Here is a 19,570-nt window from a genome sequence, read left to right on the forward strand (position 1 = left end):
TTACAACCTGCACCCCCATCATTCTGGGTCAGGGACATGGGAGAGTACATAATTTAATATTGAAGCTATGCCTTTAGCTTAGGTTGTAAATGCTGATTACATGGGAATTGCAAGGCATGGTGAGGTCGGTTACATTGTTCCCTTAAAGGCAAGTTAAACAGGCTGAGTACACAGTAAGGCAGCAGGATAGGTACATAGTTTTGAATGATTCCCAGGCACGTTATTAACTTGGATGCAAGGTCCAGCAAAAGTTCAGTTTCTGAAGGCAAGAAGGATTTTCAGAAAAAGACATTTCCACATACTTCATGTGGTTAATAAATTTGAGTTTAATCTCATTCCAACAGACAAGCAATGTGTCCCACACAGGCTCTCCCAAGTCTCAACTATTCATGATGAGTTGTTGAGCATGGGAAGATGTTGCTCCAAAAGTGTGAAGTGCTAGACACGATGGGTAAACGCTGAAGATCTGTTGTACAGCATTGTGAATGTAGTTCATAGTCATGTCTTGAGTACTTGTATTGATGACTGACCACCCATAGTCTCAGGAGGTGGGAGGAAGAGGTGGTAAGGATCTCAAGTTCAAGGTCTTCCTTGGCTATATTGTGGGTCAGAGGCCAGCCTGGGCTCTATGAGACCCCGTCTCAAAAACAATCCCCACCCCATCAAAAAAAAACACCTAAAAACCAACGGTAAACAACCCCCAAAACAAGACCAAAAAAGTCCCCTTCAACAAAAATCTGAAAAACAACAAAGCAAAACCGAACCCAAATCATACCAAAACAAGAACAAAAAGAAAAAAAGAAAGAAAAGAAAAAGGAGAAAATTGCTGAGGAAGCCTGCCTCCCTATCTCCTTTCTCCCTATCCCCTTTTGTCCTTTACTTTTTCTGACCTCCTAAAATCAACCTTCCTAATGCTGAGACCTTTTAATACACAGTTCCTCATGTGATGCAGCTGTCTTTGAGTCATTTCTGTTCCAGTAAGTGACCCCTCACCCCATATTCTTGTTAGCAACCCCAATACAACTCATCGGTTCACCAGGTTGGACTTTGGTAGTATCCGTACTTTGGTGTGTTGTGGGTTCCCTTGTTATGCCCAGATTGGGACCCCAAAGACAAACCACCACAGACCTTAGGTTCAGAATGCAATTAGCATGGTTTATTTCTGTTTGTTTACAAGCCGCGGACAGGGAAGCTCATCCAAAGCACTCACTCGCAGTCGTGAGGCCAGGAGGAACTTGCTTTTTCTTTGTGTGGCTGGCTTTTTAAAGGCAAAATCCACAAGCCCTTCAGGGGGGTTGGGGGAGTTTTGCACGGGTGCAACTCGGATTGGTTTATCTTTATCTCTGTTCTCTTTTAATTGGGTGAGGGTATGTAACCTTTGAATTTACTGGTTGGTGGTTACAATTTATTACTTTGGGGGCAGTCCAGCACAAGTCCCAGGCTTTGTCCTTGAGCCACCATGGGGGCTGGCTGGTCAAGCACGTACTGCACATAACTCTAAGTTGGTGAGGGGCCCCAGAAAGTAAACATCTGGCTAAACTTTGAGCAGTCTTTTGTTCATGGCCCTTCCAGAAACTGCTTGCTCAAGCCTCAGGAAACTGAAATTGAGGCCTGATCTCTGAGAGAAGACTGAGCAGCCTGTTATGGCATCTGCTTGGTCCTTTCACCCTGTCCCCTCAGGAAAAGTTTTGTCACCCAAGCCCACACTCATGCTCACCCAATCAACCCTAGTTAAATTCAGCGAGTCATAAATTAAAAGAAACACTTGCTGAAAGAAAGAACGAAAAAGAAAAGAAATCGTTGAGAGACATTTTAAATGTTTACTTCACAGGCTGCTAGAAACCTAATTTTTAGGACCCCACAGCAGGATCCATATTGCCACCTAGTGGCAATAATCTGAAACTGCAACAGAATCTACCTCTAAGTCTTTCCTGAAGCAGGCTTGAAGAGGTGTCTGAGGAGGCTGCCTGGAGGTATCCGTTATTAGAGAGCATCCAGAGGTACAAGGACTTGTTTCCCAATGGAATGTACTAGTTACTCTTTCGTTGTTGTGAAAATGCCTGGCAAAAGAAACTTCAGGAAGAAGGGTTGGTTTTGGTTCAGTTTGTAAGGTGTAGTTTATCGTGGTGGGAAGGCATGGCAGCCGGAGCTTGAAGCAGCTGGTCATCTTGCATCCACAATCAAGAAGCAGAGGATGGGGAAGGGGCAGGGAGAGAGGGAGAGGAATAGGGAGAGGGGAAGGGAGGGGGGTGCTCAGCTTACTTTGTCTGTTTTGTTCAGTCTGGTGTTGCCCACATTTAGGGTGATCCTTTCCACCTCAGCTAACCTAATGTGGATGATCTTTCACAGAGGAGTCCAGAGTCTCTTAAGGGACTTTTAGATCCTGTCAAGCTGACAATCGATATTAACCATCATGGGGGATATGGGGGAAAGGACAGTTCAACTTTTCCTTGTTTCCTGGTTCCATTTCCTTGGAATCCCTTTTCCTATCCTGTCACTATAAGACAGTGACTATACTTGGTAACTCAGTGTCCAATTTTCACTTCCTTGGAAGATTCTCTTCTCCTTCTGGTGCCTTTCTAGGTACCTAACCTCTGTGATTATTCAGGTTGTAACACACATGACAAAAGCTTAAAATAGGGACATACTGATTTCTAGCCATGCCCCCATGACCTCGCATGTGTTGGCAAGATGCTTAGTCATTTCCTGGGCCGTACCTGTGTAATCTGTGTGCTGTGTGGTCATGTAATTTGTGTGCAGCATGATCACGTAATCTATGCACATGCGTGGTGTAGTGTAGGCCCATATGTGCATGCGTGGGGGGAGTCCATGAAAGGTGGATCCCATTACCCTCTCTTCCCTCTTCCACACATGTCTTTCAAACAGGCCTGATCACATCCTCTCCTGTCCCTCCCTTCTCCTAATAAACTCTTATAGTGGGTTTTGTTGTGCCCCATGACTTTTTCTCACAGGGTAAACAGCGCCGCATAAAACTAACACATACCTTCATATAATAAAGACAGTGTGTAGCAAGCCCACAGCCAACATCAATCTAAACTGAGAGAATCTCAAAGAATCTCCTCTAAAATCAGAAATAAAAACCAGTGTCTTCTGAAAGATAAACAGCACTGTTTGGTGGCGATGGTTACTGGTGGAAAAGTCAGAAGCCACGGCCATGATTACTAGAGTTACAGAGAGCTTTATTAGAAGGGAAAGGTGAGGGAGGGGGGGGGAGCTAGGTCTGGGGGGGAGGGGGAGATGGCGGGAGCAGAGCAGAGAGCAGGGAGCAGAGAGGGAACACAGAGAGAGTAGAGAGCAGAGAGAGAAGGCACAGACTGCGTGACCATGGCAGGTACGTAGTCGTCAACGCCCCCGATGACGTAAGATGCAAGACCCCAAGCTGCACATTTACAGGATCCTAACATCTACTCTCTCCACACTTATTCTAATAGTTCTTGAAGTCTTAGCTAGAACAATGAAACAGCTGAAATCAGGGGGATGGAAATCAGAAAGGAAGAAGTAAAAGTATCTTTATTTGACAATGATATGATTTTATGTGTACAAGACCCTAAAGACTCCACCAGGAAACTTCTCCAGCTGGTAAACACTATCAGTAAATTAATAAGATACAATATTAACACAAAATCAGTAACCTTCCTATAAACAAATGACAAAACACTGAGGAAAAAATCAGAGGAACAGTCCTTTTTACAATATCCACATAAAAATCTTGGGATAAGTCTAACCGAGCAAGTGAAAGAGTTGTATAATAAAACTTTAAGATACTGTAGATAGAAATTGAAGAAGACTACAGAAGATTGGAAGCTCTTCCATGCTCATGTTTTGGTACAATCAATATTGTGAAAATGACCAAAAACAGTCTACAGATTCAGTCCAAAGCATCAAAATTCCAAGACAGTTCTTCACAGATTGGGTGAAGCTCTCAGCCGCTGCTCCAGTGCCATGCCTGCCTGCCTGCTGCCATGCTCCCTGATATGATGGTAATGGACTCACTCTCTGAAACTGTAAGCCCCACAAAATACTCTGTCTTCTACATGTTGCCTTGGTCTTGGTGTCTTATCATAAAAATAAGAACGTAACTTAGATTCATACAAATACAAATATAAATTATAAGTACATTCTCTACAGACATTTTAAAATAACTTCAAACATTAATTTATCATAATACTATATAATAATATTTTTCACTTGGCTTTTCAAACATTCATCATGTTATTTATCACTCCTTCACTAACCTCTTGAATTATCCTTCCTATCCCCTTCTCAGTTCATTTCTTTTTCTTTTTTTTTTTTAAAGATTTATTTATTTATTATGTATACAATATTCTGTTTTCATGTATCCCCACAGGCCAGAAGAGGGAGCCAGATCTCATTACAGATGGTAGTGAGCCACCATGTGGGTGCTGGGAATTGATCAGTTCATTTCTTTATTATTCCTTTATTATCCATTATTCCTGCTACCCCTTTCATATCAGAGAACTACTATTATCACACTCTCTAGAATACTTCACACTGATTTCTATAGTGGCTGTATCATTTTATAATCACCAACAGTGATTAAGAATTCTTTGCCGGGCGGTGGTGGCGCACGCCTTTAATCCCAGCACTCGGGAGGCAGAGGCAGGCGGATCTCTGTGAGTTCGAGGCCAGCCTGGTCTCCAAAGCGAGTACCAGGAAAGGCGCAAAGCTACACAGAGAAACCCTGTCTCGAAAAACCAAAAAAAAAAAAAAAAAAAAAAAAAAAAAAGAATTCTTCATTCTCCCCCTCTTTACCAGCTTTTATTGCTACATATTTTCCCAATCTTCTTCATTCTAATTAATGAAAAATGAAATCTCAGAGTTGTTTTAAATTGCATTTCTCTAATTGCTCAGGTTGTTGAACACTTGTTATGCTATTTATAGCTATTCTTTGGTGTGCTCTCTGTTCAGCTCTGTAGAGCATTTAATTATTTTTCTCTTAACTCTGATTTTTGAGTTCTTTATATATTCAGAAAATAAGTCCTCTATCAGATATAAACCTGACCAACACTGTCTCCCATTCCGTGTGATTCTCCTTCACTAGACTTGTTAATCCTATTATCCAGAGCATTTTAGTTTTATGAAGTTCCAGTTCTCAACTGGTGAATGTAATTCCTGAGTTAACGTAGTGTTAATCAGAAAGTACTTTCCTAAACCTCTCTGTCTTGCAGGATGTGAATACCAACAAAGCTGTGAGTTTGTTCTTTGAAAGGATAAACCAAGTTGACACACACTTTAGCACATTAAGCCAGAAAGAAAGAAAGGAAGACAAATTAACCAAGTCAGAGGTGAACAGGGAAATATTACAACAGATGTTAAAGAAAATTGGAGCATTATAAGGAAATACTTAAGAATCATATACTATTGTATCATTAAGTTAGGAAATGTAAAGCAAATGAAAATTCCTAACTTCACCCATAACTAATACTAAGTCAAGAAGAGATCAGTAAGTTAAACAGGCCCAATACAAACAAAGATTTTGAAATGATACTGAAAACTTTCCAGAGTACAAGATGTTCAGTACAAGATATCCATCTAGGATTCACAAGAGAATTCTACCAGACTTTTAGAGCACTACAACAAATACTTCTTAATTTATTCTAATAAAAATAGAATAAATTTTTATTAGATATATAATAAATATATATATATATATAAATAAATGCATAGGGAGGTGCACTTCCCTATGCATTCTCCAAAGCTAGGATTAATCTGAATGCCCAAACCAGGTAAAGACAAATACAAAAAGAGAATGCTATAGGCTGATATTATTGAGAAGCATAGATGCAAAAATTCTAAATAAAATACTAGCAAAAAAAACACAGGAACATAGCAGAAATATCATCTAGCTGCCATAGTACCATAAAAAAACTATGCAAGCTGACAAGTTGGAGAAACAGTCATTAATTAGTCTTATCCAGTGGTCATGCCTGTGAAGATGTTGGCTTGTGCATCCACATGGAATACACCTGCAATATAACTCTGGCACCTAAATCTCTGGAAAAAAATTGCCAAAGGAGCAGAAAGATAGTAAGAGCCAGAGGACCAGTAAGTCTGCTCTCACACTGTTTCTCCTAGAAATATATGTTAAATAAGATCTTAACAATTGCAATATCAATAGATATGCCAAAGCAAAGGGAAAGTCTTACATCTGTAACCCCTAGACCTGAGGTTCTCAACCTGTGGGTTGTAACCCTTTGGAGGGGTCAAATGCTCCTTTCACAGGGGTCTCATAATAGATATCATACATATCAGATATTTACATTATGATTCATAACAGTACCAAAATTACAGTCATTCATGGAGTAACAATGAAAATAATTTTATGGTTGTGGGTCACCACAACGTGAGGTACTGTATTAAAGGGCCGTGGCATTAGGAAGGTTGAGAACCATTGTCCTAGACAAAAAACTGCTGAGAGAATTAGCCTCTTGCAGGGATAAGCCTCCTAAAAGGTTATCCAGTATAAATTATCTTGTCATATACTCATACACAACAAAAACTGACTCAGCAGGTTTATTTACATTTGTACAAATTTCACTCTTTTCTCTTTCTCAATGTACATGTCACAGTAATAATAAAAGAAAAAGAGGTTATTGATAAGAGAGATGGGGGTATAGAATTTAATTGTGAGTGGAAAGGAAAAGGGGTAAGGGATGTGATTACATTTTAAATAAAATCTCATTTTTTTTTAAAAAAAGAAGGCAAAATAAATGTCTTCTCTGATAAACAGATATTGAAGAGATACATCATCCATCAGAATCAAATTGGCTTTATCCCAGAGATTCAGGGGTTACTCAATATATGTAATTCAACAGATGTAATGAACTATACACATGTACAGGGAGAGAAAAGTCACATGATCATTTTAATGGTTGTTAAAAAAAGGCCTTTGACATTTATCCGACATTCGTTCATGACAAAAGTCTTGGAAAGTACACTACTGGAGATAATATAACTCACCATGATAAAGGCTGTATGTTACAAACACACAAGCAGCAGCATCCTCCATGGAGAGAAATTCTAAGAGATCCATTAAAATTATGAACAGGACAGAGGTTTCCACTATCTCCCATTCCTTTCCAATACTCTGCATAAAAGAACTACAAAATGGAAAATAATTTGATTTTTCTCTATTTGGAAAAGTATATTAGACATCCACAAAACTACCAAAAAACATCTAGCCGGGCGGTGGTGGCGCACGCCTTTAATCCCAGCACTCGGGAGGCAGAGGCAGGCGGATCTCTGTGAGTTCGAGGCCAGCCTGGGCTACCAAGTGAGTCCCAGGAAAGGCGCAAAGCTACACAGAGAAACCCTGTCTCGAAAAACCAAAAAAAAAAAAAAAAAAAAAAAAAAAAAACATCTAGAAATATCACTTTCACCTAAGTGGTAAGATACAAAATTAACTAATGAAAATCCATAATCTTCACACAGAACGTAATAATAGCTAGCATGTTGGGAAGTAGATCACAGAAACACTACCTTTCACAATAGCTTCAAAATCAATGAGAATAACTAACCAAGGGAGCAATAATTCCTGCCATAAATAGTTTAAGTCTGTGAAGATAAGAGTGATGTAAACATCAGAAGACAGAAAAATCTTCCAGACCCACAGGTTGGTAGGATTAATACTGTGAGAATGACCATCCTACCAAAATCATTTTATAGATTCTAGCCAATCCTAATCAAAATCCCCAAGATATTATTCAAAGAAATGGAAAAAGAAATCCTAAAGATTACATAGAAGCACAAAAGACCCTAAACAACCAAACAATACTTAGTAAAAAGAACACTTTTAGACTTAGGGAGGAAAGGATATATTTCATAGTAAAGCTTGTAGTCTATCATCTTGGGAAGTCAGGATAGGAACTCAAGGCAGGAACGTGGAGGCAGGAACTTATGCAGAGGCAGGAACTTATGCAGAGGCAATGCAGGAGTGCTTTGCTCTGGCTTGCTACTCATGGTTTGCTCATCCTGCTTCTTATAGCACTGAGGACCACCCAACCAGACATAGCACTGCCCACATTGACTTTTTCCTTCTCCATCAATCATCAGTCAAGAAGATGTCCCCACTGACCGGTTCATAGGCTAAACTAGTGGAGGTTTTTTCTCAACTGAAGTTTCATTTCTTGGATGACTTTAGTCTGTGCCAAGTTGACTAGCCAGAACAGTGGATAATATCATTTTCCCACTTTATTGGATTACATTACACCCAGGCACTAACAATACATATTTGAGTGTTTGTGAAGCCATTTCCACAGACGATGAAATGATAGTTGAAAAGACCTCTGAATACTGGCTTTTTTTCACCCATAATATGCAGTCTTGGGTGAAATGTAGGGAAAATTAAGATAGCTGAAGGTCAAGTTAAACTCCCTGCATTCTGGTCTACATAGACGGAATTAAGTAGCCTCATTCTTCATTACCACCATGCCATCTCTGCCACGATGGACATGACCTACTCAATCTGGAAGCCAAATTAAAACCTTCCACAAATCAGTTGCTTCCTTTCAGGTGCTATTTAACTGTGAGGAGTGATGTAAAGAAAGAACCTTACCTAGAGAAGGAAGCCAAATGAGCTGAAGAAAAAAAGGATAGAAATAGTGCAGGCAGAAGTCCTACCACTCCCATTTGCCTATAATAAGCTCCCATATTTAAATGAGCCTAAGGCATAATACACTTAGCTATGATAAGTACTTTAAACATGATAACAGGGCACAAACATTCAAATATTACCTTTTCTATGTCCAGATGAAAGTTGTGATGGAAGAAATTCAGCAAAATAATACCATTTTATTTGCTTCTAAAATACATAGGAAATATAAATAATGGAATCCAGGTGGTTAAAACCTCTAAAAGTTCACTTAACTTTAACATAGAAAGAAATGGAATAAGATGCTAAAATATAGAAATAACTCCTGTGTTACAAGATTAATAGTGTTAACATTGTAAAAATGACTCTATATCCAAAAGTAATACTGAGATTTGATAGTATTCCTACAAATTACATATATGTGTGTGTATGTGTGTGTGCATGTATATATAATGAATATATCTATATATAAAATGAACCCCTCCATTTTTTTTATAGTCACAAATGACAGGATATAGTCAAATGGATACTTGTCAAAAAGACAAACAAATCTTACTTAGACAGTATAATGTAGGAAGTGCTATAACATATGATTTTAAATAGTATTACAAAGATATCAAAATGAATCTAGCACATTCAATTGCATACACAAGTGATAAGACAAAATAGATACTTTGGGTGATTGGAAAACAAAAACACAAATATAGTATTATTTTCTTTGTGAAATATATATGTGTGAATACAAGAAAATATCATATGGATGTACTCAAAAAAAATCATTCTGAGTTAGGTAACCCAGACCCAGAAAGCCAAACCTGGTATGGATTCAAGTAAATGATAATCAAGCTACAATACACAAGCCCAGAGAGGTTAGATAAAGAGCCAGGCTCTAGGGAGGAAGCATGGATCTCCCTGGGAACAGAAACAGAATAGATTTTGCAGGTGGTCTTGAGGCATGTGAAGACAGTAGTAGACGGGATCGGTTTGGAGGGAGGTGGAAGGAAAGAATGCAGGGAGAGACAGATGGAATTGAGGGCATTTGGAAATCTAGGGCAGTGCGAACTTCCTGGAATTTATGAGGGTGATCCTAGTGAGGGCTCCTAGTAATGGAGGACATGGACATCTTTTGTAGCCATGCTTCCAGAGGTGGGGCTGGTTTGCATTCGGTTGAATTGTTGGCCTGGGTGGGTGGTGGTGGGGCCAAGCTGATGTGAGGACAGAGGGTCTCTACAGGAAAATGGACAGCAGGACCCTGTTGCCGAAGACAACATCCACACAGCTCACTGAATGCACAGAGGTTGAGCTGGTACCCGCATGGAGTCTCCACTAGTCTCTTTGGCATGAGAAGGTACTCTGCAGGCTACAGAAAGAGAAACCTGGACTTCAACCCATCCACAAAACCCTCGACCTACAATCTGTCCTGCCTGCAAGATGTGCTGGGGCAATGGTGGTACAGAACTTGTGGCAGTGGCCAACCAATATTTGGTTTAACTTGAGGCCCAGTCCATGAGAGGGAGTGGGTGCCCTATACTATCTGGATGGCCAGGAACTGGAGACTGGATAGTCCAGAGACCTAGGGTCGAATCAAACACTACAGGCAAAAAACAAACCAACAAAAAACAATGAAATGATTCCTAATGATATTCTGCAATACTCACAGATCAGTGCTTTGTCCAGTCATCATCAGAGAGGCTTCCTCTGGCAGCACATGGGAGCAGGTGCAGAGACCCACAGCCAGACGTTATGCAGACAGAAAGTTTCAAGTGGAGGTAAACATCCAAATATTATTTTATCCACATTATCCTGTCATATGAACTATGCCTTCTGCAGTTGTGAATACAAAAAAATTTGACCTCCCAATTTGATACTTTTATACTACTCCATTTCATTGTTTCATTTCTTCATATGAGCAGCTCCAGATTCAGGGTTTTTATCAAGGCCAGGTAAATTTACTCTATAGTCTAGATAAGAAAATTTTGTGTTTGAAAGATTATTTTCAATTCTGAGAAATAACATAAATGAACTCAAGGCAAAGATCACATGATGATCTTAAAAGATGTAGAAAAAGCCTTTGATAAAATCCAACATGCTTTTTTGATAAAAGTCCTATGGTACCTCAATAGAATGGAGGTTTCTACGACAAACCCACAGGCCGTGTCAGGTTCAGTGGAGAAGAACTTGAATCAATCCCAATCAAATCTGAAAATAATCAGTGCTGTCCACTATGCCCAGTCCTTTTCATTATTGTATTTGATGCATTAGCTGGAACCAGGAAGCCTTAAAAGGAAATTAAAGACATACCAATAGGAAAAGAAAAAAAATTAAAGTATCCCTACTTGTCAAGGATATGATATCATACATAACATTTTCCAAATATCCTGCCAGAAAACTTACAGAGATGATCAACAGTCTCAGCAAAGTGGCAGGTCACAGAATCACCTTACAAACTCAATAGCTATTCTACACACCACCAACAAACAGGCAGAGAAAGATCATGGAGACACTGCCATGCAGAGTAGTCTAAAGAAGACAGAATACCTGTGCAGAAGCTTCTAAGTGTTATGTTGGCTTATGCATCAAATCTTGTTTATTTCCCAAGCGACTGCATTCTTGTTCAGAAGGTCCTTCTCTGTAATTATAGTTTGAAATTCACTCCTTACATTTTCATCTAGCAATCTCCAGAGTATTCAGATATTCTGCTGCTGATCTGTTTGTATTCAAAAGAGAAGGATTGAGTCATATGCTTGTATCTTTTTATTTACTATCAAAAAGATTTCATGCAAAAATATTTTTTATTGGATGAGATGTATTAGTTCTTCACCTTATGTTACTCTCCCTTAAAGTTATTTGGTATTACTTTTAAACTTTTAAATATTTTATTGTTTATTATTTTATATATGTTATTATTCATTTTTGAAATGAATACATTTACAGTTGACTAGGGAGGCATTACAATATGTGCTAATGATATGCAGAGAGTGATTTGGGAATACTTTGAAAGCATATATTACAACTGGAAAATCAAGAAAAAAACCAGTATAATTTCAAGACACCTGTGAGATTTCAAAATTAATTCAGGAGGGGAGGTGCCATAGACTCCCAAATATAAGGATATTGTTCTTTGCTACTATTCAGAACTTGATATAAGAACCTATTGCTGATGGTATTGGCGTCAAAACAGACAGGTGGATCAATGGAATCTAATCAAAGACCCAGACATAAATCCACACACCTATGAACACTTGATTATCGACGAAGAAGCCAAAACTATACAATGGAGAAAAGAAAGCATCTTCAACAAACGGTGCTGGCATAACTGGATCCGCATGAACCCAACACTCAGTACAAAACCTTATCAAAGAAAAGGGGGCTAAGAGTAACAGCAGCTTCCACCCAGCTTCATTTTTGATACATTCAGGGGTTAGGAGCCTTCAGAGGCTGGGTTTAAACGCATGGAGAGATTTTTATGACAGAGCCACTCAAAGAAATATAAACTTGTACCTTGTGCAAAACAAACAGTGATTGAAGCTCAGACACACTGCCACCACAAGAGACTCTTTTTGTTTGTTTTGGTTTTTAACATTCTTTTCTAGTCACTTCTTGGGGCGAAGGATAGAACTCAAAAAGCCAGGGAAACTTATCATACTTGGAAATAGAACTAGGACCGTCTGGAGTGTGTGTGTGTGTGGGGGGGGGGAGCGGGTCCTTTAAAAAACACAGACTCGTGGTGGAGCCTCCTGCCTCAGCCTCCAGAGCCTGTGCCACCACAGGCCCTGCTTGCATTGCTTTTGTTTAGAGTTCGGGTTCCAGGGCCTGCTGTATGCTCAGGGCCACCTCTACTAACTACCAAGTCCAGCACCAGGATTTGGTTATTAATATCATTCATTCTAATAGCAGCACAAGTCACTCAGTAGCCTCCAGTCAGGGGACTCAGGCTCCACTTTACCCTGAAGCAACAGGACAAGGCTGGGGGAGGCGAGGCGTGGTGATAAAGCTGATGATGCATTTCCTTAGAGTTCCAGGCTTCCTTTCTTCTGTTTCCTGGGGGAGAGGTTTGCAATTAATATTTCGGTGATCTTTCAAAAGAAATTCTGTAACCACTCTTGAACATTCTGATTTTATTTCAAACTTCACTGCAGAAAAGGAGTTCCGTTTACTTTTTGTTGTTGCTGTTCCATGATTCTGGGGGGTTGTGGTTGTTGTTACATGTTTCTGGGATTTTTGTTCTTGCCTGCTGTTCCTGCCCTTCTGATTGTATATTACTTTTAAAATAAAAAAAAAAACTAAGAAATTCAAAAGATACAAGAAACTAGATGTAATGTCAACACTTGGAAAGCTGAGGCAGGAGGATTGTGAGTTCCAGTCTGGCCTATGCTCCTTAACAAGGCTCTGTGTGGGGAGAAAAAAAAAAAGCAGTTCAAAAACAGGAGTGTCCTGTCATATCAGTATAATCATGAAAATATGGCACTGGGTCTGTCATGGTGGCTCATGTTGTGATCCACAATTAGGGGATGAGCACAGTGAAGATCAATCCAGTGTCGTCTTTGACTCTGGATAGAGTTCTGAGAGCTGCCTAGCCTACAGGAGCCCAGTGGAAAGAGAGAGAAGAAGCACCTGGGGCAGGACAAGTGGCTCACACCTTTAACCCCACCACTCAGGAGGCTGAGCCCCGAGAATCACTGAAAGCTGAGGCCACTCTGGTCTACACAGGAGGCTCTAGGCTGTCAGGACTACTGAGCAAGATCCTGTCTCCAAATAAAGAAATACAAGAAACAAATAAACTTGGGACTAGGAGATTGGAATAGAGCACTTTTCTGGCCTGGGGAAAGCTCTCTGGGTTCTATTCCCAGAGTTGGAAAAACAGACAGACAACCCAACAGTCAGCACATGGCCAGGATCCAGGTCCTTGCTCCTCTAAGGTTCCACCCTCCTGAGAAGGTGGCACCTGGCAGGCAAGCCACAGCAGCAAAGGGCTGCTTTTCTCCTCTGGTCATTTTCTGAAGTTCCTGAAGCCACACTGAAATGTCTCCAGGGTTTTTTCAGCATTCTCCTCTGTAGGCACACAGACCTCTTCCTGACCCCTGTGACAAGCTCAGAGCCTTTCAGGTCAGAACTCATTTCAGCCAGGCTAAATGTCACCGTGGCAACCCAAGGATCCAGAGGGAAACTCCAAAGAAGTAAACATCAACACCCAATTAAAACCAGAAACTGAAAGAAAACTATGTCAGGCCTGAGATCTACTCTGTAGTATAAAACATGAAACAAACATCATCTCCAGTCCCCCTGCTATCACTACAGAGACCAAGATAGCCTGCATCTGTGGCAGTCCTCCTGCCTCTACCTCTTGAATACTGGGATTACAGGTATGGAACACACACACACACACACCCCTTTAAAAGAGAGTTTCTTGCATGTATAGATATGCACTACATTCATGCAGTACTCATGTAGGTCAGAAGAAGGCTTTGGATCCCCTGGACTTGGAGTTACAGGTTATAGTTCTGATCACTGTGTGGGTGCTGGGATTTGAACCTGGGTCCTCTGCAAGAGCAGCAAGCTCTCTTAAAAGCCATCCCTCTAGAAGAGAAAGTAGGAAGTACCCTTGAACGCATTGGCACAGGAGATGACTTCCTAAATATAACACCCGTAGCACAGACACTGAGAACAACAATTAATAATAATAAATAATAATAAACAAATAAATAATAAATTAATAAATGGGACCTCTTGAAAATGTATGAGAATTCAGTGGAGTTTCAACCCTAGTTCATCTGCACATCTTCAGGTTCCCATGTGTGCCTTTAATACCTATGGAGTACCCAGGGTTCCCGGGGGTTAGCTACATCTGGCGTGGGATATCAGGGAAAAAATCTACGTACACTATGTTCTTATGTGTATTAACTTTATTCCTCTAAGACAAAATTCTATCAATTCAGCTATAGCTCCGCCAGGCATTCAAGGCAGGAGGAATAACTCTAGACATATCTATATCCATCTACTTCATTTCTCTGGGAATGAAATCCTGTCTCCATAACTGCAGTTCCGTCCAGGTCCCTAGCTCATAGTCCTGCTAATGACTAATGTCAATTCTTTCAGCCTCATCTTCGTCCTCTGTACCCTCTTTCTCCATTTCTGCTACTCTCTACTCCTGGCACTCAGAGAACTCTACCTGAGATCTGCTTACCCTCTATGGAACCTCTGTCTTCCTCTCTTCTCTCAAGCCATGCGGTTCTGTCCCTGTCTACAGAATATGCCTGCCTTTTCTTTCCCTGGGCACCTCATTGCCTACCTCCTCAGGAATGTTGTTTTATCTCCCACCTTGATATGTAAAAAGCTCTTTTGTTCTCATTCAAAGTGCTCTGGAGAACCAGTAGGCCTCCTCAAGGCCAGGGGATGGCCTGAGCTTCATTAGCACAGGAAACAAAGCTATGCTTCTCTGCCAGCTTGTCAGCAGGGCAGTTAGTAACTTAGGTTCAGCAGGTCTGGGGAATTGAACTGTTTACCAATAGGTCTGGGCACACAAGGATTTCACAGCAGAAGACAGCTGAAATATTAAAGGCTGGGTAACACCAAATATTCATAATAAATGGCTTTGCCTTTTGACAGACCCTTGGCTGGTCAAAGTTCAGCTTTAATACACAGCTGAATCTCTATGATATATTCTTGTGGCCCGCAAGACTTTTCATAAGGAAATTAGACACAGTCGAAGAAGCTTCCTAACTCTGTCTACTCTATTTTACCTCATGAGGCAATAACACATCTTCATCTTGGTGGCAGATGCATGCTGCTTTGGAAGCAGGCCATTAGGGTCATGTCCAGTCTTGTGTGCTTTCCAGGTGTAATGCTGGCCAAGGGTCGGCTCCTTTCCTAGAGCTACTCAAGACCTTTCCTACAGGGTATTTAAGGTCCGGCCCATAGACTTGTCTGGTGGTTTCCCCTCTTCCCGAGACCACCCGAGAATGCTTTGCTCATTTTAAAACCTGGACTTTAATTCGGTTTGATTAGGCTTAGTGCATGGGTGGAGTTACTCACTACCTGGGCATATTTTACTTATCAGTACCTCTTTCTCAGGCTCTTTCCACCCTCTTTGTGAAGCTCTCTTTGGCAGATATCCCATAGCTCTGATACCTCCAATATCTTTCACTTCACACGATGGCCTCTTAGGACTTCCTGACATTTCAGGGCCATCATGTGGGGACTCCCCTGCCACATGCTGTCTGGCCTCTGTTCTCTGAAACCACAGAGCAAGAATCTATGACCCCATTACTCCTACATCCTTCATGCTGATGCCAGAGCCAAGGAGGTGGCACTGCCAAGTTCTGCAGCCAGCTTGGGTTGGACCCTCATCTCCCTGAACCACACTGGCAGCAGCTTTCGTTTGTAGTTGCTTTCTAGGAGCAGAAAATGCTTTAGGCCTTTTCCTTTTACAAATCAGAAGTGCTGTGTGGGGCCTTGGCCTGGGAGAACTCTTTCGTTTGTTCCGGTCAGATCATTGAAGTCACTAATCTTAACAATCACAACCTCTGTTCCAGCACATACCTGGGATGGAATGCTAAGTTTGCAATATTTTTTTTCTTTTTAAATTTAGCCATAAGTAGGTTCTCAGGTCACGGGCAGAAGGCAGTCAGATTCTTTGCCAAAGTATCCCATGAATGGCCTCTAGTCTGTTTGCTGACATCATTCCCCTCTGAAACCCCTTGAGCTGTGCCTCTCTAGTCCACATGGCTCTCAGCACTACTGCCTTTAGGATCCTATTAGAATGACCCTTTATTCTCTACTTACAGTGTCCAACCACTTTTCTAGTCCAAAGTCCTAAAGTCTTCACATTCCTCTAAAACACAAACAAAAACAACATGGCCAGTCTTTCCAACAGCAATACTTCATCCCTGATATTAACTTCTGTATTAGTTACTTTCCTATTCCCATGATGTTAAAACCTTGTGACCAAGGCAGTTTATGAAAGGAGGATTTTACTTTTATGTTTCCACACAGATAAGAATGCATGCAACAAGAAGACATGGCAGCCAATACAGGAAGCAGAGAGCTCACAATCACAAGAGAGCAAGGAAGTGGTGTGAGGCACAGGGCTTGGGGATTAAACCAGTAGCTTCCAAAAAAGGTAATCTGACACCTGTGGAACATTTTGCAATGTCTGGAGACAGCTTCTGCAGTCAGAAGAGGGAAGGTGAGGTTGGCACCTAGCAGACAGGAAACAGTCCCGGACTGGAAAGAAACCAAGTGTCTGTCACAGTTGGAAGAACAGACAATCTGTGGCATAGGGCTGTGCCCAGTGCTGCTGCTGGTCTACAATCCCAGCTCTTCAGGAAGCAGAGGTAAGGGAATCAATAGCTCAAGTCGCTCTCTCTGCTTTCAGCTTGTGCTGTGAGGTGTGAACCCTCAGCTCCAGCTCTAGCCTCTGTGCCTGTCATCTGTCACTCAGCTCCATCATCATGGGTGTTTATTTCTCTAGAACCATAAACTTAAATCAACCCTTCATTCTATGTCTTTCCCTGGTCATGCTGTTTTATCACAGCCACAGAAAAGTGACCAAGACAACAACAGTGTGAATTCAAGGATAGCCTGGGAACTTAGTGAGACCTTGTCTTAAATACAAGATAAAAAGAGGGCAGAGCATACAGCTCAAGAGTACAATGCTTGTAGAACTTGCTCAAAGCCCTGGGTTCTACCTCTAGTACCATTTTTTAAAAATGTGGGCCGAGGAGATGGTTTAGTGGGTAAAGTACTTGGCACACAAGCATGAGGACCTGAGTTCAGATCCTCAGAACCTGTGTAAAGCTGGATGTGGTAGCACTCTGTTGTCAGGATGGGAAACAGAGGCAGGGGAATCCCATGAAGCTAGCCTGGCATCTGCAGCTGTAAACAACAGGAGACTCTTGACAAGACTGGGGAGAGGAAACCTCAACTGAAGAGTTGCCTCCATCTGATTGGCCTGTGGGCATGTCTGTAGGGCATTTGCTTGATTGCTAATTGATGGAGGAGGGCCTTGCCACCACTGTGGGTGGTACTAACCTTAGGCAGGTGGCATGGGCTGTATAAGAAAGGAAACTGAATATGAGCCCAGCCTACTCTCCAAAACATACATCCAGAGGTGTGTGTCTCCTAGGTGATTTTAAATCCAGTCGAATTTGGCATGAAGATTAACTATCTATTCTAGTTCCTTTTCTGACCAAGAGCAACATGGGAAATAAAAGTTTTATTTTATCTTGCACTTCCAGGTCAGTCTATCATTGAGGGAAGTCAGGGTAAAACTTGTGCGGAACCTGGAAGCAGAGACCATGGAGAAGTAATGCTTGCTCTCAAGCTCACATTCTAGATTTCATGTTAGGTAATGAAAAAAAAAAAAAAAGCAAAACAAAACACTGTAATATCAAACCTAGTACCTGTGCACCTTGTTTTACTTTCTGTAGTAGCATCACTTGCTTCTTGGCAAACGTGATGAGATCTTCTCCGGGCAACGTTTCCAGCTGAAGTAGTTGTCATATGATCGACTTTTGTAACCCATGCATCCAGTGTGTCCCCCAAAAGAAACACAACGTCTGCCTAAAACAAAAACACGCTCAACATTCAAGGCAACCATACTTCTAAAATTAACAAGTATAACTTCAACAACTTTAAGTAATCAGAAGAATCAAAAAGCAAACAAAAACCCCAGCATAAAACTCTTACAGATACCATGAAGTTCTCTAAGTGTACGAGTGGGTGTTGGACCTAGAGATTTGTAGAGCTGTAAAATTCATTCTGTTGGAAGCTGAAAAGTCATCCATGTGCACATGATAACAAACATAACTACATTCGCACATGAATGGAGGGCCATTTAGGCTTTATCTAAAATCTTAGGCTTTACTAACTCTGAAGACTACTTAATCCTTGTGCCTTCCGTTTCCTCATCTGTAGAATAAGACAATAAAGGAACTTAGCTCACGAAGCTTAAGTGACAGAATCGGGAGCTTAGGCAAATGCCTGGAACCCAGTAAGCAAATGAAACATTTTGGTAATAAACAACTACCTTTCAGAATCATTGAGCATTAAACATTTCACAGGGCTGTAAGAAGGACCTTATTCAACCCTCCTTTGACTATGGAGCTGAGTCAACACGATATAACTCCTTGACTCTTCCCTTTATCTAGTCCTCTTCATCGCGTCACTGTGTAAACTTTCATAAAACAGACTAGTTAAATGTCTGAAATACAGCAGGATCTCTCGGGATAGCGCTAACAAGGAGCAGGAAAGAAACAAACTGCTTGCACATCAGGAAATTAAAAAAACAAAACAAAACAGGAAATCAATGGGTGATTATAAATTGAAATGGAAATCCCTGAGGAAAGGAAGGGTGCTTCTTTTAAAGAAGAAATCCTTCTCCCCATGCCCGAATTTTCCAATTCATTACCCTTCCGTGCTACAGGGAACCTGGCAGTGGAATGCTCTCCTCACCTTGGATTTTCTGGTCCCGGAGGGTGCATCCCGCAGCCACCCCATCTTGAAGAGGGCCCTGCAAAACCAAATCGTCACAAGAGTTCAGCCAAAAGAGCTTGTGACAAGGAAGAGCCCCTTCAGGATCAAGAACCAGGGACCTTCGCCCTGGCACGTGCCAGCACCGGGCTCTACCCTGAGCGCAGCGGCTGGCACTGAGCCGCGGAAGCGGGGACAGCCTGCTGGCCGTTCCCTCCCCCTCCTTGAGTGATGCAGACCAAAGGGGCAGAGCGACACCACCGTTAGCTCCCTGCCCCACCACCGTTACCTCCATCGTCAAAATGACCCCGGGTCACCGCTGCTATGTAGGAGTCCGGGGTGCTCCGCCTCTGAGGCTGCCAGAGCAGATTAAGGGTGGTGCTAAGGGAAAGCCTCCCGAGAATGCCTCCCCAGGTTTCCAAGGTTACATGGAAGAGGCACTTCCTCTTCCTCCTCAGCCTCCAGGAG

General features: G+C 41.5%; 1 long non-coding RNA gene across 8 annotated transcripts in view; it reads right to left on the reverse strand.

Moving 5' to 3' along the window:
• Positions 1-19,539, reverse strand: part of LOC128120314 (uncharacterized) — a 29,792-nt gene extending 10,253 nt beyond the window's left edge. Inside the window, exons 1-8 of one of the 8 annotated variants that reach the window (XR_008221836.1) lie at positions 19,392-19,539; positions 19,085-19,142; positions 18,034-18,193; positions 12,579-12,673; positions 11,171-11,339; positions 10,291-10,909; positions 8,776-8,842; positions 3,514-7,142 (exon numbers count right to left, since the gene is read on the reverse strand). This is a non-coding gene — a long non-coding RNA (uncharacterized LOC128120314). Of the gene's footprint in view, positions 1-3,513; positions 7,143-8,775; positions 10,910-11,170; positions 11,340-12,578; positions 12,674-18,033; positions 18,194-19,084; positions 19,143-19,391 lie in introns of those variants that run through there. The other 7 variants (XR_008221840.1, XR_008221839.1, XR_008221841.1 and 4 more) reach the window with 7 other exon arrangements.
• Between the last annotated feature and the right edge of the window lie 31 nt (positions 19,540-19,570).

Source organism: Peromyscus californicus, unplaced genomic scaffold (assembly GCF_007827085.1).
Source record: "Peromyscus californicus insignis strain IS unplaced genomic scaffold, ASM782708v3 Scaffold_2__1_contigs__length_46816999, whole genome shotgun sequence".
In the NCBI taxonomy this organism is placed as follows: domain Eukaryota; kingdom Metazoa; phylum Chordata; class Mammalia; order Rodentia; family Cricetidae; genus Peromyscus; species Peromyscus californicus.